The following is a 5,525-nucleotide window of genomic DNA, read 5'->3' as shown; positions in this document are numbered from 1 at the left end:
GTTTTTTAAAAAGAACTTGTAGTCCATTGCCCTGACCCTTCATAAAAGCTTCATTTTTATTTGACAGACCACAAATGCTATTCAGTGGCAAATTCTAATCCTCCAGAACTTGTTTCAGTTTATTTAATAAATTCAAAGGTAGATGGTTTTCAGTTGGCAAAAGTGTTAAAGATCATTCCTAGTGTATTCATTAGCACAGAGTAACCCCCAAACTTGTCAGTATTTGCTACATCTATTGTAGACTCTACAATAATGGAAGAATATTGATTTACCACTTATCTTTGTACACATTTTCCCATTAGTTCAATTATTTCTTTGCTAATTAATTTTAGGATAAATTTGTTACTTTTTTTCTGATTCATATCTTTCTAAGTGGTCATGAAAGGGGGAGAAAATTAAGCAATTATCTTGACAATTCCTATAATATTTCTGTTATTTAAAGAATGCTAGTTTTCAACATGATGTTTAGTAGCAAACCTCTTTGATATGAAAAAATGTAGTCACTACAACTACTCTTGCATGTCCTCAAAATAATGTCTTTTCTTAGCTGTTCTTTAAGATGTTGGTTTCGTACATTTTAATTTTATTTAAATGTAATTTGAGTAAACAGATCCTTGTTGTACTTTGTGGAATCTTTATGGCTTTTCAGAGTTTTTAATATATTTATCCAGTCTGCGGATTCATCTGATGTAAGTTAATGTTTGTCTTGTTAAAAACAGTTCACCAACAAAGTGAACAAAACAATGACAAGACAATATCAAAACCTTAAGTTTTGTAATAGGCTGGCCAGGATCTCATAATAGTTTGAATATTTAATTTTTTTCCTAAACTATCTATTTGAGAAAGGGCATTTTGTTTTTATTTTTTTAACGTTTATGGGATCATGATTTTTAAAACTAAACTTTTACCAAAGAATGTTGAATGAAACTTTTACCAAAGAATGTTGAATGAAGTTTCTTATTATAACAGATAACAAGGAAAGATCACAGAGCTCATTGAAATAAAAATTCATCAAAAAGAAGCTGCTGCTCATTATTCATAATAGCAAAAGGTGGAAGCAAACCAAGTGTCTATTAACAGATGAAAGGATAAATAAAATGTGATATATATCTACAATGGAGTATTATTCAACTGTAGAAAAGAATGGAGTTCTGAACATGCTACAATACGGATGAACCTTGATGATAGCACATGGCATGAAATAAGCCAGACGCAAAAAGACGAATGCTGTTTGATCTCCCTTATATGAAATACCTAGAATAAGCAAATGTCATAGAGATGGATAGTACATTACAGGTTATCAGGGGCAGGAAGGGGGAGTTAGTGCTTAATGGGTGCAGAATTTCTGTCTGAGGTGATGAAAACATTGGGGTAATTACTTTGAGCATAATTAATACCACTGAATTGTACACTTGAAGGTGGTTAAAATGAGGAATTGTGAGTTGTAGATATGTTACTTCAATAAAACGTTTTTTTTTTTTTTAAAAGCTGCTGCTGACTTTCACACATGCTGTCTTGACTGTAAAATTGTGTGCATTTGTGTGCATGTGTGTGCAACTATTATTTTCCTCTTCCTCCTGCTTTTTTTGTTTTCTGGTTGTGGTATTGCTTCTCATACTCTTCTTTCTTTCTTTCTTTTTTTTTTTTTTTTAAATCTATGTTTTCTTGACTATCCTGATTCTTTTCCTTGAATTACTGATATTGACCATATCAGAGATTTTTGTTTCTATTGTAAAAATACAAGAGGATTTTTGACACTTTTCTTTTTATTTTGACATTATTTCAAACTTAAAAGTACAATGCTTAAAGTTTTTCTTCTCAACACTTGAGTGTAAGTTGCTGACATGTTACACCAGTGTTCCCTGAATACTTTAGAGCTCATATCCTATAAACAAAGGTAAGAACCATTAATATTAGGAAATCAGTATTGACATATCCTTACTATCTAATCCTCAGACCCCATTCAACTCTCAACTATGTTTCCAATATTGACTTTTATGGCAAAAAGATCATGTCCCTAGAGTCCTTACATTTGGATTAGCTCCTCAGTCTTTCCTTGTCTTTCATGATGTCGACATTTTTGAACATTACAAGCCAGTTATTTTGTACAGTGTCCCTTAATTTAGATTTTTCTGACGTTCCTTTTTTTTTAATTCCTTTTTATTGAGATATATTCACATACCATGCAGTCATACAAAACAAATCATACATTCGATTGTTCACAGTACCATTACATAGTTGTGCATTTATCCCCAAAATCAATCCCTGACACCTTCATTACCATACATACAAAAATAACAAGAATAATAATTAAAGTGAAAAAGGGCAATTAAAGTAAAAAAAATACTGGGTGCCTTTGTTTGTTTGTTTCCTTCTCCCATTTTTCTACTCATCCATCCATAAACTAGACAAAGTGGAGTGTGGTCCTTATGGCTTTCCCAATCCCACTGTCACCCCTCATAAGCTACATTTTTATACAACTGTCTTCGAGATTCATGGGTTCTGGGTTGTAGTTTGATAGTTTCAGGTATCCACCACCAGCTACCCCAATTCTTTAGAACCTAAAAAGGGTTGTCTAAAGTGTGCATAAGAGTGCCCACCAGAGTGACCTCTCGGCTCCTTTTGGAATCTCTCTGCCACTGAAGCTTATTTCATTTCCTTTCACATCCCCCTTTTGGTCAAGAAGATGTTCTCCATCCCACAATGCTGGGTCTAGATCCCTCCCTGGGAGTCATATTGCACGTTGCCAGGGAGATTCTGATGTTTCTTTGTGACTGCATTCATGTTATGCCCTTTGGCAGGAGTATCCCAAAAGTGATGCTGTTTCCTTCTCTCTTTTTTCTTTTATTTGTTGGCACATACTTTTAATTTGTCCCCATTATTGGTGATGTTACCTTTGATCACTTGATTAAGGTGGTGTCTGCCAAATTTTTCCACCATAAAGTTGACTTTTCTTCTTTTGTAGTTAAAAAGTTGATTTGTGATCAAACTTTCACCCACTCGTTTTAATACCCATTGATGTTTTTTGACTAAATTAATTATAACCTTGGTGGATGCCAAATGGTGATTTCCTAATTCAATAATTTCCTCTACATGCATTAATTGGTGTGAGGTAAATAGTTTGTTTATTTATTAGGTAAATAATTTATTTGTTTACTTATTTATTATATTTATTTATTTAATTAGTGTGGCTGCCTAGCTTATTCATTGGGTTATAATCCATCATTATTATTAATTTTAATGCCCATTTTGTGCCAGATTTAGTCAGTGGTTATCCTTTCAAGCTGGCTTCTGTGTCCTTTTGACCTACCCCTGTTGTTCTTTGAGTACTTGCTCTTTTTCTACCACAAGATAATTCAGGGTCAGCTTGTATTTTTCCTGCCCTAGCCATGGAATCATCTATTTCTCCTAGGATTCCCAGTTCCTTTTGGTGGAAGATATTATTTAGAAACCAAGATTTGGGTATAAATTTTTCTCAATAGTATTAGGGAATCAGTAATAGAAGATCGAGTTAAGGAATATATATACAAAAACACCCACATTCACCCAAGCATGCATATTTACATTTTTTTCTGTATTTATTTATACAGAGAGAACACTGTGAATTCACATCTATACCTGCAATTCCAATTCAACACCACAGAAGTCATTCTACTTTTCTCCGTTTTCATATTTGTAATTATCTACCATGTATTTACTTACTGGATCATTCCCTTGTATATAACCAATCTCTTGTCTCTGCCATGAGACCCTGTCTTATCCCCCTCCCACAAAGACACTTTCCTGACCTAGTTTGGGCAGTGAGACCCTGCTCTGGGCTGTCACCACCACCTTTTTCAGCAAGGATGCCTTTCTTACTCAGTTCGGGACTTTGACAACCCACATCCTGCCCTCGTCCTCACCTAGCATGGATTCTACAGCCTGTGTGGACATCACCACCATCCCAATACCTCTTGTCACCTTGTTTTTTTTTTTTTTTTTTTTTTGTTGTTTTTAATTAAATTCAGTTTTATTGAAATATATTCACATATCATACAATCATCCATGGTGTACAATCAACTGTTCACAGTACCATCATATAGTTGTGCATTCATCACCCCAATCTATTTTTGAACATTTCCCTTACATCAGAAAGAATCAGAAAGAATAAAAAATAAAAGGAAAAAAGAAAACCCAAATCATCAACCCCATCTCAACCTATTTTTCATTTCGTTTTTGTCCCCATTTTTCTACTTACCCATCCATACACTGGATAAAGGGGGTGTGATCCACAAGGTCTTCACAATCACACTGTCACCCCTTGTAATCTACATTATTATATAATTGTCTTCAGGAGTCCAGACTGCTGGGTTGGAGTTTGGTAGTTTCAGGTATTTACTTCTAGCTATTCCAATACAGTAAAGCCTAAGAGGTGTTATCTATATAGTGCATAAGAATGTCCACCAGAGTGACCTCTCGACTCCATTTGAAATCTCTCAGCCACTGAAACTATTTCGTCTCATTTTGCATCCCCCTTTTGGTCAAGAAGATACTCTCAGTCCCACGATGCCAGGTCCACATTCATTCCCGGGAGTCATACTCTGTGTTGCCAGGGAGATTTACACCCCTGGGAGTCGGGTCCCACGTAGGGGGGAGGGCAGTGAGTTCACCTGCCGAGGTGGCTCAGTTAGAGAGAGAGAGGGCCACATCTGAGCAACAAAGAGGTACTCAGGAGGAGACTCTTAGGCACAATTATATGCAAGTTTAGCCTCTCCTTTGCAGTAATGAGCTTCATAAGGGCAAGTCCCATGATAGAGGGCTCGGCACATCAAAGCGCCAGTCCTCAATGTTTGTGACAACATCAGCAACAATCCAAGTGAGGAAGTCCAATACTTTGCAGTTTCCTCTAGCTCCTCAGGGGGACCCTGCAAATATATTTTTATTCTCTGCCCAAATTACTTTGGGATGTGTCACCCTGTTTTGACTCCAAGAATCTGTGATGGAGCCACCCCTCTGAAAAGACCCCTCCTCATCTGCTTGAGCTCTGACACCCTTTTCAAGCCTGTCACCATCACTCGTCCCATGAGAACCCCTTCCTCACCCTTTTCACCATCTCTGACAGCAGATGCTGAGTTGCCTGTTCCCCACCCGGGCACCCTCCTCACCCTGCCTGGGCTCCAGCACCCCATGTTTGGCCCCACTTAACAGCATTATTTCAGAAGGAAGGAAGATGCAAGGTAGAAGGCAGATTGCTAGGCAGACAGAAGTGCTGGAGGGAGGTCATTACATTTTGAAATGTCTACCAGTCTTCTTTCTTTCAGTTTGCATTTTTGGCTTCCACTAGGAATCTTTCTTCTAGTCACATTTGAATTTTACTCTGATCTAGAATTATGAAAATATCTCAAAATCTATCTGGTATTAAAGCATGAACAAAAGGAATTAAATGCATTTTTACATTACTGCTATGTTATACTTTGATGCATAATTGTGTAATCAAATTACTATTTCAGCATACTTCTGACTTGATGGATATGTGTAGGAGTTTT

This window comes from Choloepus didactylus, chromosome 7, assembly GCF_015220235.1.
Source record: "Choloepus didactylus isolate mChoDid1 chromosome 7, mChoDid1.pri, whole genome shotgun sequence".
NCBI classification, from domain to species: Eukaryota; Metazoa; Chordata; class Mammalia; order Pilosa; family Megalonychidae; genus Choloepus; species Choloepus didactylus.
The sequence above is the reverse complement of the archived record's forward strand: the minus strand, read 5'-3'. Positions refer to the sequence as shown.